Genomic DNA, 24,198 nt, shown 5'->3' on the forward strand with positions numbered 1-24,198 from the left:
ACTGTAAACCGTGCCTTATCTGAAATCAAGTTTTTAATGGTTGCTGACTTGCTGGCAGTTTATTGAAAATGCATGTTCCTGAATATTGGACCTCTTTTGGACCAAGGTAAGTAATTTTAGGTCTTTATGTAGATTGCTGTTCCCATTTCTAGTACTGATATTATGTATTAAGCTATTGGTTGGAAATACTTGTAACAAATTTCATTAAGGAATAAACATACTAGGAAGCAGTGGTTAGAATACAAAGTTCCTTGAACAGGTTCCTACATGATGTTCTTGAATTGATACCACAAACGACTTTTATTACACGCTTTTACATGCGAAAAACTTTTGCTACGTTTGATAAGTTACCACAGAATATGCTCCCTTATGAAATAATAGAATGAAAAAATGTGGTATGCCCTTCCCAACTGAATTTATTATCGAGTTGTAGTCCCAGAAATGTAACACTGTCAACCTTTTCGATCTGCATGTCTTCATATGTTATAAACATGCTGTCGCTGGAGAAATCGAGCAGTTTGCAAATCTGACATAAAACTTGGATTAGCGTACTCACACTTTCCCCAATAGGACTAGCTTTTACAGCACAGGAGTAAACGAATCTGTCACATTACGTATATTTTTTGTTGTATTACAAGGCTGTACACTTTATTCTATTATGTGAGCAGCACAAGAAATTAAGCTTCGAATTTAACCTACAGTACTCAGTTTACATATTACTTCATACTTACAAACGCACGTTGTTAACATTTTACTTAAACAGTGCTTTGGCGAAGTTCCGCGTACTTTCTGTCGCAGCTGCGAAGATAATATTTCTAGTAGCGACCGATAACCTACAAACATATAATATGAAACACTAATAATCGTTCTAACATCAACTAAAATGTACCCGGAGTTAATAAGCTAAGGTTATGACACGATTCATACGACATTCCTGCTATTTCACACTACTCGCAGTTATACTGATAACTAAACTGATGGATTCCAAGTATGTCGTTATTTAACTGTAGCCCCTCGGAGTATTCAGTGGCCTTTCCCGAAAGAACCCTGCCACTGGCCTACAGAGCAACCCAAAATCAGTTGCCCGTTACCTATCTGGCGGTGTAGTTCGGCGTGCAGTGATATACGTCGTTTCTGTTCGTGGGATCTTAGTTGCCAATCTCAGTCAGTTGAATTTGTGTACTCACTGATACACTTCAGTATCCGAAAGTGATCGATACTCGCCCTGCATTGCAAGAAAATGTGCAGAATACGAAGGAGATATTTGCGCAGAACGAGCGTTCGATCGTCTCTAATGTTATTACAGCTTGTGACAAGGAGGCTACACAAAAAGAACTGTTGACTAATATCGCCAGTCCCAATCAAAGGGCTGCAGTTTATGCAAACGTCAGCCTCGCCAAAATAGGACGCATAAGGAAGGAACGCGAAAACTAGGCGCATGGTGTACTGGAATAGCCGCGAAGAAAAACTAATAATTTAGGGAGGAAACCCATCGTTATAGACAGTTTCACAAAATCGGTCATTCGACAAACGATGGAGAACTTTTACATAAACCAAAAAATAATGCCCACATTACTGAAATTACTCACTGGCGTGAAACAAAAAATACATTTTCGTTGCAGAAATATGTTTTACACAAGACATTGCGTGAAATGGGATTTACCTGGAAATACTTTTCAGACATGTTTACGAAGACAATGACAAAAAAAGCAGTGCGAATCGAACTAATACAACACACGTAATTATAAATTTCTGGTTACTTTTTAAACACTCTTCGTGTTGCCAGAATTGTTAAGTTTTAATGCAACCCTTCAAAGTAAACTTCTACCTTTTTGTAGAAACACAAAGTAAGAACAAGCCTTAAATTCTACAGACTGATTGCACTATATCTGGTTCGTCTTACGAATAGAGGAATATACATTCATATGAATAGGCATTCGGTTCTATGTTTGTAGTAGAATCCTGACTTCCGTTCTTATGTTGATATTATCTACTCTATAATGTTGTGTTTCGGAAGAAGCTATCGTCTTTTGTTTTCCTTATACTCTTAACGCATTTGTCCAAAAATAAACGCAGACAGGATGTATCTGTACACGGCGTCGTCACAGATTTAAAGCGCGCGCCGCTACGTTGTGAAACTGCCTGTAGAAGCGCCCTGTGACGTGACAGGGTAGGCAGAGTGGGGACTCGCGCGGTCGCTCTTCAGTTTACCGACAGACATAACTAACGCTGATCACCGTTACAGCGGAATTCCTTCATAGTGCTGCGACTTTTTTCCGTCACTGCATATTCCTGGAATTAAAAAGTTAACGTGAGATATTCAATGCCCTCCTCCCATCCCTTTAAATTGGACGGTGAGATTTTGCCGGACCACTCTCCCCCCTTCCTTTCCCCCCCTCCCCTCCTCCTCCTCTTCTGAGCTCACGTAATTAATTGTCATCCCCTACGGAGTGCCTAAGCTGCTAGAGCACAGCGGGCTACGGTTCAACAAGCAACATCACCAGCCGTTCATTTTCACGAATTATTCGATCCAGAAGCATAAATGAGGCGAGTGACAGAAGTACACGCTGCCAACACGGCGGCCGGCTGGAGTTTTTCGTGCCCCCCCGGTCCGCCATCTCGCCGTTTTTTCCCCGCGGCCGGCCTTCTTTATGTCTCGGCAGCCAGCCATAACTCTGCGCTGTCGACGGCGTCGGAATCGGACGATCCGGTCGGGTTCCCTGCCCCCGTGTAATGCCCCCACTCCCAGAAGCGCTCGCACGGTCCGCCCGAATTTCCGCGAATTTACTGTCCGGCCAGCGCCAGATCCAGCCGCCAGATAGGCCCCGGAAAGGCTGCGCCGCGCCACCAGTTTCGCCCTCCGGTTCCAGTGAATTATTCCACCGTTTCTCGGCATCCGACCGCCGACCTGTCACGCGAATTAGCACGCGATAAATGCCGCCCGCTGCTAAATCGTCGCGACCACGTGCGCCCCCGTACAGACCGCCGCTCATTAAAACTTCGACCCAAACAAGACAGCGACATGCAAGAGAGTCTTGTGGTCGCTCGTTTATTCGCTCGATGTGTTCCAAGTACCGTAGACACAGGAAACCGAGCAGTCGCATTTCGTGCCCATGCGCTTTAATTTGAATTTAACCGATGAAAAGAAAAAAAGAAAAAAACACGTTCAAATGCAGAAAACGCTCAAGCGAAATGTAATACGAAAAAATGACATACACCGTTATGATATGGGTTTTTTCTATATCACTTACCGCAGCCTCACCATATTGTAAGTTTATTTAACTTAAGTATTGCGGCCGTGCGGTTCTAGGCGCTACAGTCTGGAGCCGAGCGACCGCTACAGTCGCAGGTTCGAATCCTGCCTCGGGCATGGATGTGTGTAATGTCCTTAGGTTAGTTAGGTTTAATTAGTTGTAAGTTCTAGGCGACTGATGACCTCAGAAGTTAAGTCGCATAGTGCTCAGAGCCATTTGAACTACAAATGTGTGTATTTGTTTCTTTCTTATGTTTCATGGGGGCACAGCAGCTAAGCAGCAATCGAAGGTTTTGTAAACCCTCGTCGCCTGTTTTGTATACGCCTCTGCGCTACTGCTGTGCGGGCCGAGTTGCCACTCTTGTTACGGTAGGCCGAGTTTGCAAGTTCGTAAACGGCGTCCGGGACACCGCTAATACAATTTCTCCCTGCCACTATTACACAGCTATGTCCTAGGGCCAGGTAACAGGATAGGAGAATGAAGGTTCTACAACACTCCAATAAATCAGTAACAAAGTCACACTAATGGGTTAAAGGGTTTACTTATCCTTGTGACTAGATGATTAATGAAGTCTGCAACACTGCATGTAATCTAACACAAGAAAGCCCTCCATGGCTAAGTGCAAATAATCGTAGGTAAACTTCACATTAAATAGCAATACAAAGACTTCACTAAACGACTTACTCTGTCTAAGTCAGCCCTGGACGATAATCTACATGCGAGTGGGTGAGAGCTGCTCTTCTATCTTCCGAGTAGGCTTCTGTGCGTTGTTATTCGGTCGTAGGCGGATTGTACTACGCCTGCAACTGGCCGAGGTGAAGTCGATATCTTCATCCTCAGCGCGCCCGTTGCGCTGGTGGACCTCGCGCAAGCGGCGAGTCTCAATGGCACTTGCATCAGCTCGCGTCTTTGCGCCTGTGATGCTTTTGCCCTGGCTGTGTCTTGTTCTTACGACGCAGCAGAAGGGAACCGCAATCTTGTACGAAATGGTGAAGTTGCCGGATATAGACGCCGACGGCCGCGCGCAAAAAGATGTTGTGGCCTATGTTAAATATATGTAAAACCTGTTTCAAAAAGAAAAATGAAGTGATGTAAGTTCTGATAGCGGTTCTGTGATAGCCACGACAGCAGACATATGTATGTTAAATTGTATTGTATTGTATGTCAACTGGGGGCCTAAAAACGACGGAGAGGCTCCGTCCGCGCCGCAGCCGCAGTGGTCTACAACCCCACGACTACCGCAGTCCACTTCACCCCTCCGCCGCTCCACACCGACCCCAGGGTTATTGTGCGGTTCGGCCCCCGGTGGACCCCCCCAGGGAACGTCTCACACCAGACGATTGTAACCCCTATGTTTGCGTGGTAGAGTAATGGTGGTGTACGCGTACGTGGAGAACTTGTTTGCACAGCAATCGCCGACATTGTGTAACTGAGGCGGAATAAAGTATATTATGAATAGTGATTAGTTCCTTGTTCAGGAGGTGACTAAAGCGAGCACAAATTCCACAAACAACTTCTGATACCTGAGAATATTAATACACCAGCCAGAGAGAGATTTACTTGCTGATCTTGGAGTGAACAGTAATCCATGGTCGGCTTAGTAACCGAAATTAACTGATAGATGGAATATTTAATTCAACTCACGTAATTACATTAGGAAGATAATTTTTTGAGCTATGAGTACTATTCAGTGTCCACAATTCGACTGCTGAGGCGGAAAAGAACCTGTAAAACTAATAATTTTACTAATCTTCGCATGTGGTGTGCGATCTTAGGTGTGATCTTCGGAAAGAAGGTAGCGAACTTTCGTTTTGCAATCGAGCTACGTAGTACGTGCTCGACCAGAAGAATTACTTAAGCTACTGTTCCATAGTTTCCCTATAAAGAGATCTCTACGTAAGCACTATAAAGTTATCTAAACACACAAAGTGCAAAATGGCGAAACAGGAATGGCTAGAGCAGAAAGGCACAGCTGTAGACGCAGGCACTTCTATGGGAAAGGTACAGTACCTGATCAAAAATATCCGCATACCACTGCGTTATGTTGAATTGATCGCTAGATGTCAAGAGAGGCTCAACCGCCAATATAAAAAAGGGAGGGTGGCGGCAGGACTGTTGTGTTGTCAGTGGAGAAGCACTAACAACAGGGTGGGTCGGGCAGCAGAACTCAGTGAATTCGAACGACGACAAGTCACTGGATGTCACCTGAGTAACAAATTAATTAGGCACTTAAACACTTTGAGATGTCTCCACCACAACTTTCTTATTCCACATGCCTTATGCGATTCGAGTTAACTTATTATCAAAGGCTATAAAAATATAGAGGCATAACCGATATCAACAGAAATATGTGACATGATACGTTTTCACTATTAAGTGGAACAATAATACAGAAAGTACAAATGTGGTTTGAAAGCTATCAAATGCTAAATTTCATTACTATGAGTTAGAAGAAACTTGTCCAACTGAATACTTACCTTCACAACTGGCAAGTGCGTACTGCCTTCAAGGATTAAGAATGATATCAAATGGAATAATTTGGTAGATGGGACTAGGGTCATGGTGTAACGAGGCAATTGTTTGTTAACAAGAATAAGTGTTTAACCAATTTCCTCGTACAATTGTATCAGTAAAGAGTACATGAATTTCACTGTTGAATTTTCCAAAAAATATTTTTAAAATAGTAGCCATGAAACGCAGTATTTACACTGACGGAAAAAAATAACAACACCAAGAAGGAGTTGTGCCACATAAAAAGTTCGCAACAAGAATATGTCTTCTCAGATTTCGCGCCAGTCGCATAAGGGTACCGCTAGTAGCGCCACGATGAGGATGAAAATCAGGTTTGTTTTAAGGAGAGACCCGGGCCCCTATCTCGCCCATGTTAATTCACCAATGTTAAAGACCCATTATCTCAGAGACTGTTGTAGATACGGATTTAAAATTTCTGCATTATATTAACTACCGTCTCTTTATTCTACTGATCTACGATGGAAGGTTTTGCATCAAAACAAAAGGTTTAAAAAATTATTTACTCAATGCCTGTATTTCTGCAAAAATTTTGTTAACATAAATATACATAAAAATAGCTGAGCTGAACGCATATTCCTGGTTGTAGATCCATGGCTTACTGGATAGTTGTGCAGGACCCTGTAAAAGTTTCAGTGCAACAGGACGAATAGTTTCTGAGAAAACGGGGCATTTGTAATGAAAAATGTATAAACTGAGAAAAGGACGGTTAAAGTTTTCATATGAAATTCCTTACCTTTATTGTTACATGATGTTATTAAAAACGCCCTGCTCCATATTCTAGGTCATCTTCACCACCAGTTCTATCAAGTAACAGCTGCCTTCTCCTTTTCCTTGCCTCTTTGGTCACATGTTTTGCTGAAACCTCAGCTTTTTTTCACTCTTCTGATGTCCACTTTGTGAAGGCCTTCCACTGTATGCTTCCCCAAAATCACTCTCAGCTTCTCAAGTACTCTCAGCCTGCCACTACATCCATTATTAAATGTGATTACAGGCAAAAGGCGAAACAAAGACCACGTTTTATTGGCAGTACCGTTAGAAAGTGTAACAGGTCAACTAAAGAGACTGCCTACATAGGCCTACACTACGTTTTTTCGTCCTCGGTTAGAGTATTGCCATGCTGCATGGAGTCTTTACCCGATACGTTGACGGAGGACATCGAAAAAGTTCAAAGTAGGGCAGCTCGTTTCGTATTATCGCGAAATACGGGAGATTAGTGACAGGGGTACGAGACGCGAGTTGGAATGGCAATCTTTAAAACAAACGCGTATTTCGTTGCGGCGAGGCTTTTCACGACATTTCAAACTTCCGCAGCTAACGCTAAAAATGGACTTTTTGAGTCATTCGTTCGGTCTCTCGATAATAACATCGGAACTTTCAACAAGGCACAGAGAAAATTCAGTGAATTGTTGCCCTCTTCAACGTAATGCATGCAACGACGGTTCGAACCCGCGTTCAGCCATACTGATTTAGGTTTTCCCGGATTTCCCCTAAATCGATTAAGCCAAATGCCGGGATGGTTCCTTTGAATGGGCACGGCCGATTTTCTTCCCCATCCTTCCCTAGTACGAGCCATCTCCGTCTCTAATGACCTCGTTGTCGACGGGACAGTAAACACTAAACTAACGATAACAAAATATTTATCTCCACCTCTGCAGGGCTCACGAAAAGTTCGAGCAAAAGGGTTGTGGACAACGGGAGATATGTAAGAATGGGTAGTTCCTCGACACGAGCACGGATATCCGAAGAGGTTAAGGCGACTGCTCGCGTTAAGCGGAAAATCCAGGTTAGAGTCCCAGTCTGGCACAATCTTTCTTCTCACAAACAGCTGATGTCAACACGTATCCGCAAATTGCGGATGCATTTCGTAAGAAACCACATTCTCAGCACCAGCAATAATTGTAGCCGTGCTACAAATACTAAACAGACTTTCGAACACCAATATGTAACAATAACATAATAAATAAAACCCACTAAATATGGAGAAACTTCTCCGGAACATGTATGAGTAGCAAAACAAGAAAAATTGTTTTCGCTCATGACAGAACCACATTTTCTTAGTACATACTAGGAAGCATGTGCGGCCAAGGAAAGAGCTTCGACAACAAAATGATGGTGATAATAAGAGCATAGCGGCAAGCAGCGCAGACGCGTGCAGAAGTGGGCGGTAAATCTGCTGCAGCAGATCCACCAGTCGGGAGGTGGCCCTGCCTAAGCCGAGGTTCAGGTTCAGGCTGAAGCTGCAGGGACGCCATTTCTGCCGCCCACGGGGACCCGCTTTCACTCTCGGCCGCAAGGTCACGTCCGCTGGACACGCCGCCAGCTCTCGTAACATATGGAGTCTGCAGAACGCCGTCCACCCGATAACCTACTGCGCTCTTCAAACGCGTCAACTTGCGAGGCCTCTGCGAGCGTCACTAGCTGTAATTACCTTCCACCATTCTCTTTAGCAGATAAATGGTACAGTACATTGAGGATCTGTTAGATGACTGCGAGTTTGGGTTTCGGAGAGGTGAAGATACCAGAGAGGTAGTTCTGGCTTTGGGCTTGATAGTGGAAGCAAGAATTATACGAAATTCGAAGCACGTTCGTAGAATTTGTCGACTTGAAAAGCGTCCGACCGTGTAAAATGGTGCAAGTTGTTCGAAATTCTCAGGAAAATAGGTGTACGCTTAGAGAAAGACGGGTAGTATACAATGTGTACGAGAACCCAAAGGGAACAATAACAATGGAAGGCGAAGATGGAAGCACGCGGATTAGGTTGGAGTACAAGACAGGGAGTAGTCTTTCACCTGCACTGTTCAATCCATTCATCGATGAAACAATGACAGAAATGAAATAAAGGTTCAGGACTGGTTTTCCGAGTGAAAGGATATGATTGATAACAATCGCTAATGACGTAGCTATCATCAGTGAAAGTGAAGATTGCACGGCTCGATGAACGAAATCAACTGGCTAATGAGAAGACAATACGGGCTGAGATTAAACCTAAGAACGGATAAAGTAAAGAGGAGGAACAGAAGTAACATTAGCGATTAACTAACATCAGAATTTGGGAGTAAAAAGTAGACGAAGTGAAGGAATTCTGTCACCTAGGCAGCATATTAACCCATGACTGACGACGCAAGGAGAACATAAAAAGCAGACTACCACAGGCAGAGAGGGCATTCCTGGCCAAGAGAAGTCTGCTGGTATCAAACATCGGCCTTAGTTTGAGGAAGGAAGTTCTGATTACGTACGTTCGGAGCCCAGCATTGTACAGAACTGAATCACGGACTGTGGAAAACCGGAAAGAGGAGAATCGAAGTGTTTGAGGTGTAGTGCTACAGAAGGATGTTGAAAATTAGGTGGACTAATAACGTGAGGAATGAGGAGGTTCTCCGCAGAATCGACTAGGAGAGGAACATATGGAAAACAGTAACAAGAAGAAGGGATAGCATGATAGGAACCGAGCGAGGTGGCGCAGTGGTTAGCGCACTGGACTCGCATTCGGGAGGACGACGGTTCAATCCCGTCTCCGGCCATCCTGATTTAGGTTTTCCGTGATTTCCCTAAATCGTTTCAGGCAAATGCCGGGATGGTTCCTTTGAAAGGGCACGGCCGATTTCCTTCCCAATCCTTCCCTAACCCGTGCTTGCGCTCCGTCTCTAATGACCTCGTTGTCGACGGGACGTTAAACACTAACCACCACCACCACCATGATAGGACATGTTTTAAAACGTCACGGAGTAATTTCTGTGTTATTAGAGGGAGCTGTAAAAGATAGAAATTGTAGGGAAAGAAAGACTATAATACATTCAAGAAATAATTGAGGGGGTTGAGCGCAAGTGCTACGCTCAGATGGAGAGGTTGGCGGAGGAGAGAGAAGTGTGGGGGAGAGGAGGGGGCAAGGGGGGGATAGCTGTTACGTTGTTCTGACACTACATCTACACTCGGCAAGAGCAGGCTTACGGTGTGCGTAGGGGAGGAGGGGGTACTTTTCGTACCACTGTCATTTGCCCCTTTTCTGTAGCAGTCGCGAATGGTGCGCGGGAGTGACGATTGCTGGTAAGCCTCTGTTAGATCTCGAATCTTTCTAATTTACCTTCACGGTCTATCCGCGAGATATACATAGGAGGAAGCAATACGAGGTGCATTCAAGTTCTAAGGCCTCCGATTTTTTTTCTCTGGACTGGAAAGAGATAGAAACATGCGCATTGTTTTAAAATGATGCCGCGTTCATTGTCAATACGTCCCAGAGATGGCAGCATCGTACGGCAGATGGAATTTTACCGCCAGCGGCGAGAATGAGAACTGTTTTAAATACTTAAAATGGCGACGTTTTCCTTACTTGAACAGCGTGCAATCATTCGTTTTCTGAATTTGCGTGGTGTGAAACCAATTGAAATTCATCGACAGTTGAAGGAGACATGTGGTGATGGAGTTATGGATGTGTCGAAAGTGCGTTCGTGGGTGCGACAGTTTAATGAAGGCAGAACATCGTGTGACAACAAACCGAAACAACCTCGGGCTCGCACAAGCCTGTGTGACGACATGATCGAGAAAGTGGAGAGAATTGTTTTGGGGGATCGCCGAATGACTGTTGAACAGATCGCCTCCAGAATTGGCATTTCTGTGGGTTCTGTGCACACAACCCTGCATGACGACCTGAAAATGCGAAAAGTGTCATCCAGGTGGGTGCCACGAATGCTGACGGACGACCACATGGCTGCCCGTGTGGCATGTTGCCAAGCAGTGTTGACGCGCAACGACAGCATGAATGGGACTTTCTTTTCGTCAGTTGTGACAATGGATGAGACGTGGATGCCATTTTTCAATCCAGAAACAAAGCGCCAGTCAGCTCAATGGAAGCACACAGATTCACCGCCACCAAAAAAATTTCGGGTAACCGCCAGTGCTGAAAAAATGATGCTGTCCATGTTCTGGGACAGCGAGGGCGTAATCCTTACCCATTGCGTTCCAAAGGGCACTACGGTAACAGGTGCATCCTACGAAAATGTTTTGAAGAACAAACTCCTTCCTGCACTGCAACAAAAACGTCCGGGAAGGGCTGCGCATGTGCTGTTTCACCAAGACAACGCACCCGCACATCGAGCTAACGTTACGCAACAGTTTCTTCGTGATAACAACTTTGAACTGATTCCTCATGCTCCCTACTCACCTGACCTGGCTCCTAGTGACTTTTGGCTTTTTACAACAATGAAAGACACTCTCCGTGGCCGCACATTTACCAGCCGTGCTGCTATTGCCTCAGCGATTTTCCAGTGGTCAAAACAGACTCCTAAAGAAGCCTTCGCCACTGCCATGGAATCATGGCGTCAGCGTTGTGAAAAATGTGTACGTCTGCAGGGCGATTACGTCGAGAAGTAACGCCAGTTTCATCGATTTCGGGTGAGTAGTTAATTAGAAAAAAAATCGGAGGCCCTAGAACTTGAATGCACCTCGTATATTGGTTGATTCCCATCAGAAAAGTTCGTTCATGGACTTTTAACGGTTAACAACACGATGATGCGTAACGCATCTCTTGTGACGTCTGGTGAAGCTTCCACGCATGCTAGGCGAAGATAGGAGAAACAGTGCCGATCTCCTTGGGATCATCTCTACTTCTGATAACAATCGTATCTGGTACACGTCCCAGACTGACGAACATTATTCAGTTATCAGCCGAACGGTATTTTCGTAAGCTACCTCCACGCTTCCTCAGGATTCTTCCAGCGTATCTCATTCTGTACATTAGTGCAGTGTCTGTATTGACTGTGTCTGTAAAGTTCGATATAATGTACCTTCGGACATGCATGAAAATAGCGAGGACAATCTGACGATAGAACTAAGTCTCTCCCTATGCGTGAATCACACAACTGTGCGAGCAGTATGAATAGCAGACACAAAGTTAAATGGAAGTTTCGGCGTGTCCGTGAAGCGGGCTCGGACAGCCGAACGGTTGCCGACACGGTAGCTCAGCGTGTTCTGTCAGAGGGTTAGCTGCCCTCTGTAATAAAAAAAAAAAAACTGAGTTAATCGATCAACGACGAACTTAAACGGGTGTCTTACGACATCCGCCCCGACCAGATGAAACGAACGAAAGCGAACAAAATGAGATTTAAAAAAAAAAGGATAGAGAAAAAAAAGCGGATAAGGCGATTGCTCCGTAAGCGGGAAATCCACGTTAGAGTCCCGGTCCGGCACAAATTTTCATTTTTTCCAGTAAATTGTATAGTTGTGGTGATACAGAATTCGCAGTTTGCTAATACATTTCATGAATCTCTGTCTGCAATCTGCCTTTCCTGCAATTACTTTTATGTGTTCGTTCCATTTTAAATCTTCTCGTACGCATGCTCCCACGTGTTCAATGGCTGTGATTGCTTCCAGTCATTGTTCTGCAATTGTCTAATCGTACAAGTAAGGGCCTTTCCATTACATAGGCGCAATACTTTACTGTTATTTATGCTGAAGGTCAACTGTCGACCCCTGCGTCAAGCGTCGACGCTCTACAGGTCTTAATGCATTTTTCTACTCTTCTAGCATTTCGACTTCTCTGTATACAACACTGCTTTGATAATTTCTGCCCTGCTCCTCCTCCTGTTTCTTATCTTCTCCTTCTACGCTGAATGAAGAAAGGAGGACTGTTCCAGAATTTTCGGATGTTTTGATTATTGTTCAGTTCATTGTCTCCATGTGCGTGTATTTATTCTCCATGATCTTATGTAATTAACATCTGTTATTTATCTGTATTTAGAATGTTCCTTCATTGTAAACACAAACAAAACGGATTCTTTTCTGGCGTTAACTCAACTTGATATCTGTAAAATATCACCCCAACGTCCTTTACGCATTTGCAGACCTCAGGAGGTGATCTGTAAAGGTAACGCACCTAGCTGCTCGCCACATAACTGCCTTTTCCTATTGCCCCGGTTGCCTAGCCCTAGCGCCACGATTTCTGACACTAGGGTCGCGCGAAGACCCCTCGTACGCATCGACTCTCGGAGTCTCCTATCGCCTACCTGCGCTCTTCGGACCGCGTGGTGTCCTTTCCGCGTCCCGTCGACGTCTCGGTCTGCTGCCCTTCCGTCACACCCAGCCAGCTCTCACTTTCTCCATTGTCGTCACCACTGTCGTGTGATGGCCAGCGAATACTTCCCTTCTTCGAGGGAGACTCTCCATCCAACTGAATTTTCTCCAAGCACTTCCAGTGACTTCAGCCCACTTCCTGGAAACGACAACATTCTGATACATTTCAAGCATAGTCATAGATTCCACATTAACCCTGTTTCTTACTCCTGTGCTGTCTTATGACCATCTAGACAAAAAAAAGTTTGCATTCTGTTTATCGCTCTCGACGTTCCGTTTGGAGACACAAAGAAGACGACAGTGCGCGATCAATTGTTTATGCTACTGTGCATTAAATCCAGACTTGGTCTCTCATTGTTATCGTAAGCCACCGAATCCTTTGTGATAGTTACATAACATTTCTGACATTCAGAATTTTGCCCACAATTAGGGCACAACTAAATTCAATAGCAGACAAAGTAAATGTCAGACAATGATTTTATCTTGGAACTCTTCCATTTGGTCCGTGTTTGCATAGAAAAAGAGTAATATCAGAAATTGAGTCCGCCTTGATGCGAAACACCTTGTTATTCTTTTATTTCTTTATTTTTTAATCTTATTTATTGTATGTTACAGCATGTTACAAGCAATTATTGGCGCTGTTTGCGACATATTTTCTGTGTTTTTTTTTTTCTGTCGCCGTTTTTTACTTAGCGAACATAATGTCATGTTCGTTGGATGGTATGTGTCTGCTTTTACACACAGAAAAACAAAACTTTCGCATTTAGTTTCTGATCCAGAATATTACGCCATCTTGCTGTTCGCGAACATGATGTTCGCTAAGTAAAAAACGGCAACAGAAAGAAAGAGCACCGAAAATATGTCGCAAACAGCGCCAATAATTGCTTAAAACATGCTGTAACATACAATACTGGCCATTAAAATTGCTACACCACGAAGATGACGTGCTACAGACGCGAAATTTAACCGACAGGAAGAAGATGCTGTGATATGCAAATGATTAGCTTTTCAGAGCATTCACACGAGGTTGGCGCCGGTGGCGACACCTACAACGTGCTGACATGAGGAAAGTTTCCAACCGATTTCTCATACACAAAACAGCAGTTGACCGGCGTTGCCTGGTGAAACGTTGTTGTGATGCCTCGTCTAAGGAGGAAAAATGCGTATCATCACGTTTCCAACTTTGATAAGGGTCGGATTGTAGCCTATCGCGATTGCCGTTTATCGTGTCGCGACATTGCTGCTCGCGTTGGTCGAGATCCAATGACTGTTAGCAGAATATGCAATCGGTGGGTTCAGGATGGTAATTCGGAACGCCGTTAGTAGTCGAGATGAGAGGCATCTTATCCGCATGGCTGTAACGGATCGTGCAGCCATGTCTCGATCCCTGAGGCAACAGATGGGGAAGTTTGCAAGACAACAACCATCTGCACGAACAGTTCGACGACGTTTACAGCAGCATGGACTATCAGCTCGGAGACCATGGCTGCGGTTACCCTTGACGCTGCATCACAGACAGGAGCGCTTGCCATGGTGTACTCAACGACAAACCTGGGTGCACGAATGGCAAAACGTCATTTTTTCGGATGAATCCAGGTTCTGTTTACAGCATCATGATGGTCGCATCCATATTTGGCGACATCGCGGTGAACGCACATTGGAAGCGTGTATTCGCCATCGCCATACTGGCGTATCACCCGGCATGATGTTATGGGGGGCCATTGGTTACACGTCTCTTTCAGCTCTTGTTCGCATTGACGGCACTTTGAACAGTGGACGTTACATTTCAGATGTGTTACGACCCGTGGCTCTACCCTTCATTCGATCCCTGCTAAACCCTACATTTGAGCAGGATAATGCACGATCGCATGTTTCAGGTCCTGTACGGGACTTTCTGGATACAGAAAATGTTCGACTGCTGCCCTGGCCAGCACATTCTCCAGATGTCTCACCTATTGAAAACGTCTGGTCAATGGTGACCGAGCAACTGGCTCGTCACAATACGCCAGTCACTACCCTTGATGAACTGTGGTATTGTGTTGAAGCTGCATGGGCAGCTGTACCTGTACACGGCATCCAAGCTCTGTTTGACTCAATGCCCAGGCGTATCAAGGCCGTTATTACGGCCAGAGGTGGTTGTTCTTGGTACTGATTTCTCAGGATCTATGCACCCAAATTGCGTGAAATGTAGAGACATGTCAGTTCTAGTATAATATATTTGTCCAATGAATACCCGTTTATCATCTGCATTTCTTCTTGGTGTAGCAATTTTAATGGCTAGTAGTGTACAATAAATAAGAGGAAAAAAAACCACTGATGATGGTGATATTTTTCGCCGAAACTAGTTTGGGGATTATAAAGAAATAAACGGTTAACAAGGTGTTTTGCATCAAGGCGGACTCAGTTTCTATTACTGTTTAAATGTCAGACACCCGCAGCTTTGCAGATAACGAGGTGTGCTGAAAAGCCGTGCCTCCGGATTTTTATTTGAAAACTCTTTAAGTTTTTTAAGTAAAACAACCTTATAAACATTTTACTTCTTTATCCTTCATTTCCACATATTTGTGGCCCTCTGCGCTAGATGGCTCCGAATTGTAGCGTGTGACTTGGTGGTATGTAACGTAAGTATGTCGATGCGTGAGAAACAGAGTGCTGCAATAGAATTTCTAATCCGAAGGATCCGTCCACACACGGAGCACCCTGCCTTTGAACAAGACAATACCAAACCACACACGAACGGTGCGCCGCGATGTCTGCAACAATCAGACGCCTTCGTTTCATTGTCATCGATGATCGTCCATACGGTCCTGGCATGACCTCATCCTATTTTCATCTGTTTCCCAAACTTAAAGAACACCTTCGAGGACTTGACTTTGATAGTGAAGTTGTGGCTCCGTCAGCAAAGTCAGACATTCTACAGTGACAATATCGACAAATTACTCTCTCGTTGGGAGAAATGCGCCCGTCGCCAGGGTGACTATGTGGTGGAATAAATATGTAGACATGAAAAATAAATATGTAGAATTTTTATAACGTATATTTTATTTAAATATATTTAAGAGTTTTCATATAAAAAATTCGGAGGCATTACTCATCAGCACGCCCTCGTACATCGGGTAAGGAAATGTTTTTATTCATGACACTAGTTTTCAAGAATGTTGTAATGCATTCGACACAAATTTAGGCTATGTACTGATCAATGTTTTGCGAAATTCTTGTGAAGGAGCACCCATCTTCTGGCAGGCCCCAATGCAAACGCACCGACACTGAGATAGCTGTCCTAGCCGGCGACGTCCCGGCATGTCTGCAATGTTTAATCCAGTACATTGTGTCAAAGTAGCACAGTATTTTTTTTTTTCAATATTAATTACTGGTATGCAGGTGAACAGGAAGGCCCGTACCACGATCGTAATACGGGAAAGAGGTTACAAGCTTAGATTCTACTCTATAGCTGAAATACATTTTCTGATCAAAAGTATTCGGACACCTGTTAGTGGACACTAATATGAAATGTGTGTCCACCCTTCGGCTTTATGATGACTTTAACTTTGCTGGGGACATATTCAGTGAGGTGTCTGAATGTCATTCTCGAAGTTTTCCGGCGTACTGAATATTCTGTGATGTTTCGGGATTGCAGCCGATCATGTTGACTTTTTGCCGCAATATTTCGGCTAGCAACCGTCCAGCCACTTTTGGGTGAGTGCCCGCGCCTGCAGTCCCGAAACTCCATAGAATAGGTGTCTGTGGACGAGTGGTCATCCATTGTTCCTCAAGAGCTGGAGAAGATAGTGATATTAGACGCTTTTGTCGGGAGCGAACTCTACATTTTAATTCACCCAAAGATGCTCTCTTGGGTTCAGGCCGGGACTCTGAGAAGGTTAGTGGAACAAATGTTACTGTCCACAGATCACAGATACTGCTTTATGAGAGGGGACCTTGCCATTCTGGCACAATCAGTCATCGTCGTCTCCGAACTGTTCCTCTGCTGTACGCAGTATATAATGCTGCCAAATACGAGGGTCGGAACTTAAATAGTGGCAACTATTTATTCACAACCGATACAAAAGAGTTACATGTTTGTACCCGTTACTGTCCTTCAAAGTAGTCACCAGCGTCGTGTAGAACCCATTGCCAGCGATGTGTAAGGCGTAGTATACCGTTAGCAGAGCCTATTCTGTTGATGGTGCGAATGGAGCAGTCTAAAGTTATGGTGATTTTATTACGTTCCTCCACAACAGACCGTCAGTGCACAGTATTACTGATCGGTTTTGGAACATCACCTGCGACCAGCTTTGCTAAAGACGCAGCGACACTTTATGCGCAACCCACCCATCATTTTGCACGACAGTGCACGGACGCATACAGCGCAAGCTGTGGGTGCTCTGTTCGGTCGATGGGACTGGGATGTACAGTACCATCCATCATACTCCCCGGACGTAAGTCCTTGCGACTTTAGTTTGATTCCGAAGATGAAGGAACCACTTCGTGGCATTCGCTTCAGAACTGTTCCAGAGATTCTACAGGCAGTAGACCGCTCCATTCGCACCATCAACAGAGCAGGCTCTGCTAACGGTGTACTACGCCTTACACATCGCTGGCAACGGGTTCTACACAACGCTGGTGACTACTCTGAAGGACAGTAACAGGTGCAAACATGTAACTCTTTCGTATCGGTTGTGAATAAATAGTTGCCACTATTTAAGTTCCAACACTCGTATGCACCGTTGTGAAATGCCATCATATCCTCCCGCATTTAGCGTTTTCTTAAGAGAAATAAGGGTCAGCATCCTACCCACGAAAAACACCCCCATACTGAACACGACGTCCTCCGTACTTCACTGTTGGCACCAAACACGATGGCAGGTAATGTTGTCTAGGCGTTCACCAAACCCAAATGCCGGCGCTTGTGGCCGAGCGGCTCTAGGCGCTTAAGTCCGGAACCGCGCTGCTGCTACGGTCGTAGGTTCGAATCCTGCCTCGGGCATGGATGTGTGTGATGTCCTTAGGTTAGTTAGGTTTAAGTAGTTCTAAGTCTAGGTGACTGATGACCTCAGATGTTAAGTCCCACACTGCTTAGAGCCATTTGAACCAAACCCAAATCGCTAGATTGCCTTACCACAGGATACACTGTGGTTTATCTTTCCAAGTCACTCATTTCCAGTAAAACACTGTACAGTGGCGTCGGTGTTGGCGCCACTTCGAGCAAGGCTTAGCGTTGACAGCAAAAATGTGTGCCTTATGAGGAGCTGTTCGACCATTTTAGCCCATTCCTTTTAACTCCCTAGTCAGCTGCACTGTTCATAGAACTCACAGTGATTACTGGTGCCGACTTTATTAGATTGTTTACGACCACCCTCCGCAATGCCCGGTGGCCCCTGTCCATCAGTACATGTCTGCCTGGCCTTAAGTCACCTGTGGGTGGTCCTTCGCGTTTCTGCTTCAGAATAACATCACCAACAGGTGACTTGGGCAGCTTTACAAGGACTGAAATATCCCTGATGGATTTATTACTCAGCTCACATCCAATGATTAGCCCACATTTGAAGTAAGACTGTCAGTATATTCCTTCGCGTTACGTACGTTTCGTGCAAAGACCGCGAATATAAAATCAGAGAGATTCGAGCTCAGATAGAGGCTTACCAGCAGTCGTTCTTCCCGCGATCATACACGAGCGGATCAGGAAGTGACACTGGTACACACACCGTAAGGTGGCTTCCGGAGTACAGCTGCAGATGTGTATGCAGAATGAAGTGTAGGACTATGTGGTGTCACCGCCAGACACCACACTTGCTGGGTGGTAGCTTTTAAATTGGCCGCGGTCCATTAGTATACGTCGGACCCGCGTGTCGTCACTGTCAGTAATTGCAGACCGAGCGCCGCCACACGGCAGGTCTAGAGAGACTTACTAGCACTCGCCCCAGTTGTACGGACGACTTGCTAGCGACTACACTGACGAAGCCTTGCTCAATTGCCGAGACGATAGTTAGCATAGCCTTCAGCTAAGTCAATTGCTACGACCTAGCAAGGCGCCATTTATCCTTTGCTATGTATCTAATGAAGCATGTACAGTAACAAGACCAATGTTCACCAATTGTGGATTAAAGTTAAGTATACCAGAAGCTACGTACTTTTCTTTATAGCATTCATTACGTATCCTGTTTCAGACCTCACGCCAGCCTGCGTGAGTTTAAGCGCGTGCCTTTCGGTTACCCGTCACTGTGGACTGGCTGTCTTGTCAGTCCACAACAGACTACGCATGTGTTCCGTGCGAGATGTGGCAACTTTGCTCCGTGCTTCCACGTGCGCTTAATGAAGTGTCAGTCCCGAAGTAGTTTTAAATAGACCATAGTATAGAACATAAGGGTTCACTTGTTGAGGAGGATATCAGTTTTAAAGAAGTTAAATAATTGTAAAATGAGTATCATCTGGTATTTTAAAAAAGGCGAGAGGGAGGGAGAACGGAGTAATAAGAAATCAGTGGAACATGAGGACAAGCTAAACACACTTCACGAGGTTCTTTCTCAGCGTGCAGTTGCAGACTGAAGGCCTACGATTCACCATCCGATGGCGTTAATTATGAAGTGATAAACGTCATGTCTTCTGTTAGAGGCTCTTACTGCTCGTCTACCGGGTGTGTGAGCCATCACTGTTTCATATGCTAACTACCTGGTGCAAACGTCACTTACTGGTTGCTCCAGAAGACAGCCTCGCGTTCGACTGAGTGATCCTGCTGGGGACCTGTTTCACTACCGAGTACCAGGCGGAAAACAGCGTACTGTCGTGGTTGATATCATTTCCTGTTCACACTCCACGTGGACGTTCTGAAAAAGTGGATCGCTTTTACATGTGAGGTCTGAGGAAATTTCTCGGATATGTTAGGCTGCTGCGACCGCTGGCTACCTGCCACCACAGCTATTTCCGCGCTCTTGGGGCGCTCCTTCATACAAAGGAACCCATACATAATCACCACAACCTTGATGAAAATTAGTAATTATGCACCGAGAAAAATATGACATTTTCCTTCAGTTGTTACAAGTTTAGCTGCAAATTATTTTATGCGCCTCGTGATGATTATACTGATTCAAAAGCAGCTCGTTTCAGCGTAACTGCCATTTTCTGTGTAATATTACATTATGTTATACTTACGTCAAGGCGCAATGACGTCCATTGTGCATCTTGGAGCGAGTTTTCTGCCTGGTAATATGTCGTTACTATAAACCACGTAGTTTCTTTTGTATTGGACTTTTAGTGTACAGTACTTCTTGACAGTTGTTTGACAGCTTTTGCTTGCTTTATATTTACAGAGTAAATTATACCGTGAAAGTTCAGGTACGGTGTTGGAGTTCCAAAAATTATAAATCTGTAGGTATGCGGAGCGTAAAGTTTTTTATGTCGTATCATTTTTATGCTCTACGGTTTTCAATAAAGTTTTCCGAATAGTTTTTATTTTTTCGGATCTGTTTTCGTTAAAAATGTTGTTCCGATATTTTTTCGTATGTGTGCAAATTTCCAATTTTTCTAGAACGTTCATAGCATGAGTTTTACGTATTTTATGTACAATTTGGATTTGTTCTGCCCCTTTTTCGATTTATTCTGCCTTATCGTTTTGGCTTTTTAGGTGTAAGTAAAAATTTGATTGGTTACTTGAAGCGTTTCTTGTTCGTTCTTAAAATATGATTCCAGATGACCTAAAGGTCATTCTATGAACAATGAAGAACTAGAAATTTACAAACATACGAAAAAGTAGCCGAATGACATCCTTAAAGAACAAAGAGATCTGCAACTTAAAAGCTACTTAGAAAACTTTTTTGAAAGAACAGAAAAATATGAAGAATAAAAATGCCATGCCACATAAAAAACAACAGATAACCTTAAGCTTCGCATTAAGTGGGTCTATATAAGAGGCTCTCTACTTCACATAACTACAAATTTACAGTCTTTGAAAGCAAACACCATCCCTAAACTTCCCGCGGTATAATTTACTCTACACATGAAGCATCGCTGGAGCGAAAACTGTCAAACAATGCAGTGAAAGAGCGGTTCTAGGCGCTACAGTCTGGAACCGCGAGACCGCTACGGTCGCAGGTTCGAATCCTGCCTCGGGCATGGATGTGTGTGATGTCCTTAGGTTAGTTAGGTTTAAGTAGTTCTAAGTTCTAGGGGACTGATGACCTCAGCAGTTAAGTCCCATAGTGCTCAGAGCCAGCCAATGCAGTGAAAGTTCACATATATTTACAATGCAGTGAAAGTTCAGTCATGTAACCAACGGAAAGATGTTCCTGTCGGAGCACAAAAATGGCGAATACACTCTTGTGTATTAGAAGACTAACTGGAAAGTGGGGTACCAGCAACATCATTCTAGGTTCCTCAGCGCTTTTAAAATTTTGCCAAAAATTTTGTCATGAGAACATATTTGCGTTCTTTTTAACATGCAACTCGCTTCTCACTCCCAAAAGCACCACTTAAGGGGTGTAACTCGTTCACACCCATTAGTTCATCGCTGTAAGTCGTTCATAACCGTCCACTCCCACTTGCCCATTCTCTCTCACTCATTCAACCCATCTCATTTTCATTACCTCTCTGTGTCTCTCTGTCACTGTCACTATCTCCCATCTCAATGCCTCAGTATCCTTCATTCTGTCCTACTAATACTAGGTTTTAACTGTCACTTTCTCTTCCTCGTTGACGTTGTCATAGACTCGGTCTCTCATTATCACTGTCACTCACCCCTTCCACTTTCTCCTTGTTTTTATTCCCCTCCCACCGACACTGTCTCCTTCTCGTTTACTCATTTCCCAGTCATGTTCTGTCACTGTCAACTACACTGAAAGAAACTGGTATAGACATGCGTATTCAGATACAGAGATATGTAAACCGGTAAGACAAAAAGTGTCTGTCACAATTGTTAGATCGGTTACTGTTGCTACAGTAGCAAGTTATCGAGATTTAAGTGAGTTTGAATGTGGTGTTATAGTCGCCGCACGAGCGATGGGACACAGCATCTCCGATGAAGTGGGGTTTTTACCGTATGACCAATTCACGAGTGTACCGTGAGTATCAGGAATCCGGTAAAACATCAAATTTTCGACACGATTGCGGCCAGAAAAAGATCCTACAAGAACGGGACCAACGACAACTGAAGAGAATCGTTCAACGTGACGAAAGTGCAACCCATTCGCAAATTGATGTATATTTTAAATTGCTGAGCCATCAGCAAATGTCATCATGCGAACCATTCAACGAGACATCATCGATATGGGTTTCGGAGCTGAAGGCCCACTCGTGTACCCTTGATGACTGCACGACACAAAGCTTTACGCCTCGCCTGGGTCCGTCAGCACAGACATTGGACTGATGATGACTGAAAACATGTTGCCTGGTCGGACGAGTCTCGTTTCAAATTGTGTCGAGCGGATGGACATGTACGGGTATGGAGACAACCTAATGAATCCATGGACCCTGCATGTCAGCAGGGGACTGTTCAAGCTGGTAGAGGCTCCGTAATGGTGTGGGGCGTGTGCTGTTGGAGTGATATGGGACTCTGATACGTAGATACGTCTCTAACGGGTGAAACGTACGTAAGCATCCTGTCTGATCACCTGCATCCATTCATGTACTTTGTGCATTCCGACGGACTTCGGCAATTCCAGCAGGAGAATGTGACACCCCGCCTGCCTAGAATTGCTACAAAGTGGCTCCTGGAACACTCTTCTGAGTTTAAACATTTCCGCTGGCCACCAAACTCCCCAGACATGAACATTATTGAGCATATCTGGGATGCCTTGCAACGTGCTGTTCAGAAGAGAACTCCATCCCCTCATGCTCTTAAGGATTTACGGACAGTCCTGCAGGATTCATGGTGTCAGTTCTCTCCAGCACTACTTCAGACATTAGTCGAGTCCGTCACGTTGTTTGCGGCAATTCTGCGTGCTCGCTGGGGTCTTACACGATATTAGGTAGATGCATCAATTTCATTGGCTCTTCAGTGTATGTTGCACTGCCTCTGTGTCCCTCTGTTTCTCTCACAGTGTCATTGTCTCCTACGCTCTTTCTATACCACAACCACTGTCTACTATCTTCCAGTATTTGTTACATTTCCGTCTCTTTCCCATTGCCACTGCTTCGCATGCCAAAAGTTTTGCAAAAATTTGTAAAGTTGCCGCGGAAGGTAGAATGAGGCAGCTGGTACACCCCTTTTCAGCTAGTCTATTAATCAGAAGTATATTCGCCTTGTTTGTGCTCCGATAGAAGCATTTTCGCCCTGGTTCCCTTCTTGTCCCTGCAACGGCAGGGAATGTCACTCATACGAAAAGTACTTTACGAGTCAGTAAAATTTTGATAGTTTATTTACGTGAAATTGAAATTAAGCAAAACTATTTAATGTTAACCTCAGACTGAATTTTACCTGCACTAAAATTTTGCTTCAGTGATGGAACAATATGGGATTCCCTGAACCCTTCTGATGATAACGAGGACACTTGACAGCATATTTCTCCGTAGTACATCACTTTGTTCAAATGTTTCAAATGGCTCTGAGCGCTATGGGACTTAACATCGGATGTCATCAGTCCCCTAGAACTTAAAACTACTTACACCTAACTAACCTAAGGACACCACACACATCCATGCCCGAGGCAGGATTCGAACCTGCAACCGTAGCGGTCGCGCGGTTCCAGACTGAAGCGCCTAGAACCGCTCGGCCACTCCGGCCGGCTACATCACTTTGTAAACTAGGTTTTACCGTCCACCGGATTATATGTGGAAAAGTAGGGCAACCTTGAACTTCTGTATCTCGTAAACGGTTCAAGATATCAAGAAAATTTTCAATGTTATTCGGGATCGGGATCTTAGGAACACTCGGAAAAATTTCAGCCATTTGCTGTGCAAGCCGCCGTGGAATCCGCGGCTCGGTCTTGGCACCCAAAAACCACGTTTTTCGGATTTCCTCAGGAACCGACCTGGAACTAAATAGTGCCCACTTAAGCCCTTTAAGGTGCGCCATAGGCCTCATGTAATACGAAAAAAAAACCGATTTGTTCCAATTTCCTAAGCTGGAGGAAGTGTGTAATATTCAAACTTTGGACCTGTACTGTAGGATGGTCGCAGTAGGATGATCCTTCTGTTGGTTGTACAAATGGTGTGTTAGCCCAAGGACTATCCGAAACACTTGATCCTACCTTTCTATCGCCAACAGGACTCGAGATGTGAGTGCACTCGAGATATGAGCCCCAGAAAAATCCTGTTTTTATGCGTGGGGTTTTGAAACATTAAGTAGCACAAGCTGTCCCACGCCTGGCATGTGATGATCATCTCTACAAATATTTGATAAATAGCGGAGCAATGCTTC

The 24,198-nt window shown here is 44.5% G+C and overlaps 1 protein-coding gene and 1 non-coding gene across 2 annotated transcripts in view; both read left to right on the forward strand.

The window, feature by feature from the left end:
- Positions 1–24,198, forward strand: part of LOC124803326 — a gene marked incomplete at its 5' end in the record, with an annotated part of 263,707 nt that overhangs the window by 88,335 nt on the left and 151,174 nt on the right. The window lies entirely within an intron of this gene.
- Positions 9,235–9,307, forward strand: Trnaa-cgc. The gene has a single exon. It is a non-coding gene; the product is annotated as a tRNA-Ala (tRNA).

This window comes from Schistocerca piceifrons, chromosome 6, assembly GCF_021461385.2.
Source record: "Schistocerca piceifrons isolate TAMUIC-IGC-003096 chromosome 6, iqSchPice1.1, whole genome shotgun sequence".
Taxonomy (NCBI): Eukaryota; Metazoa; Arthropoda; class Insecta; order Orthoptera; family Acrididae; genus Schistocerca; species Schistocerca piceifrons.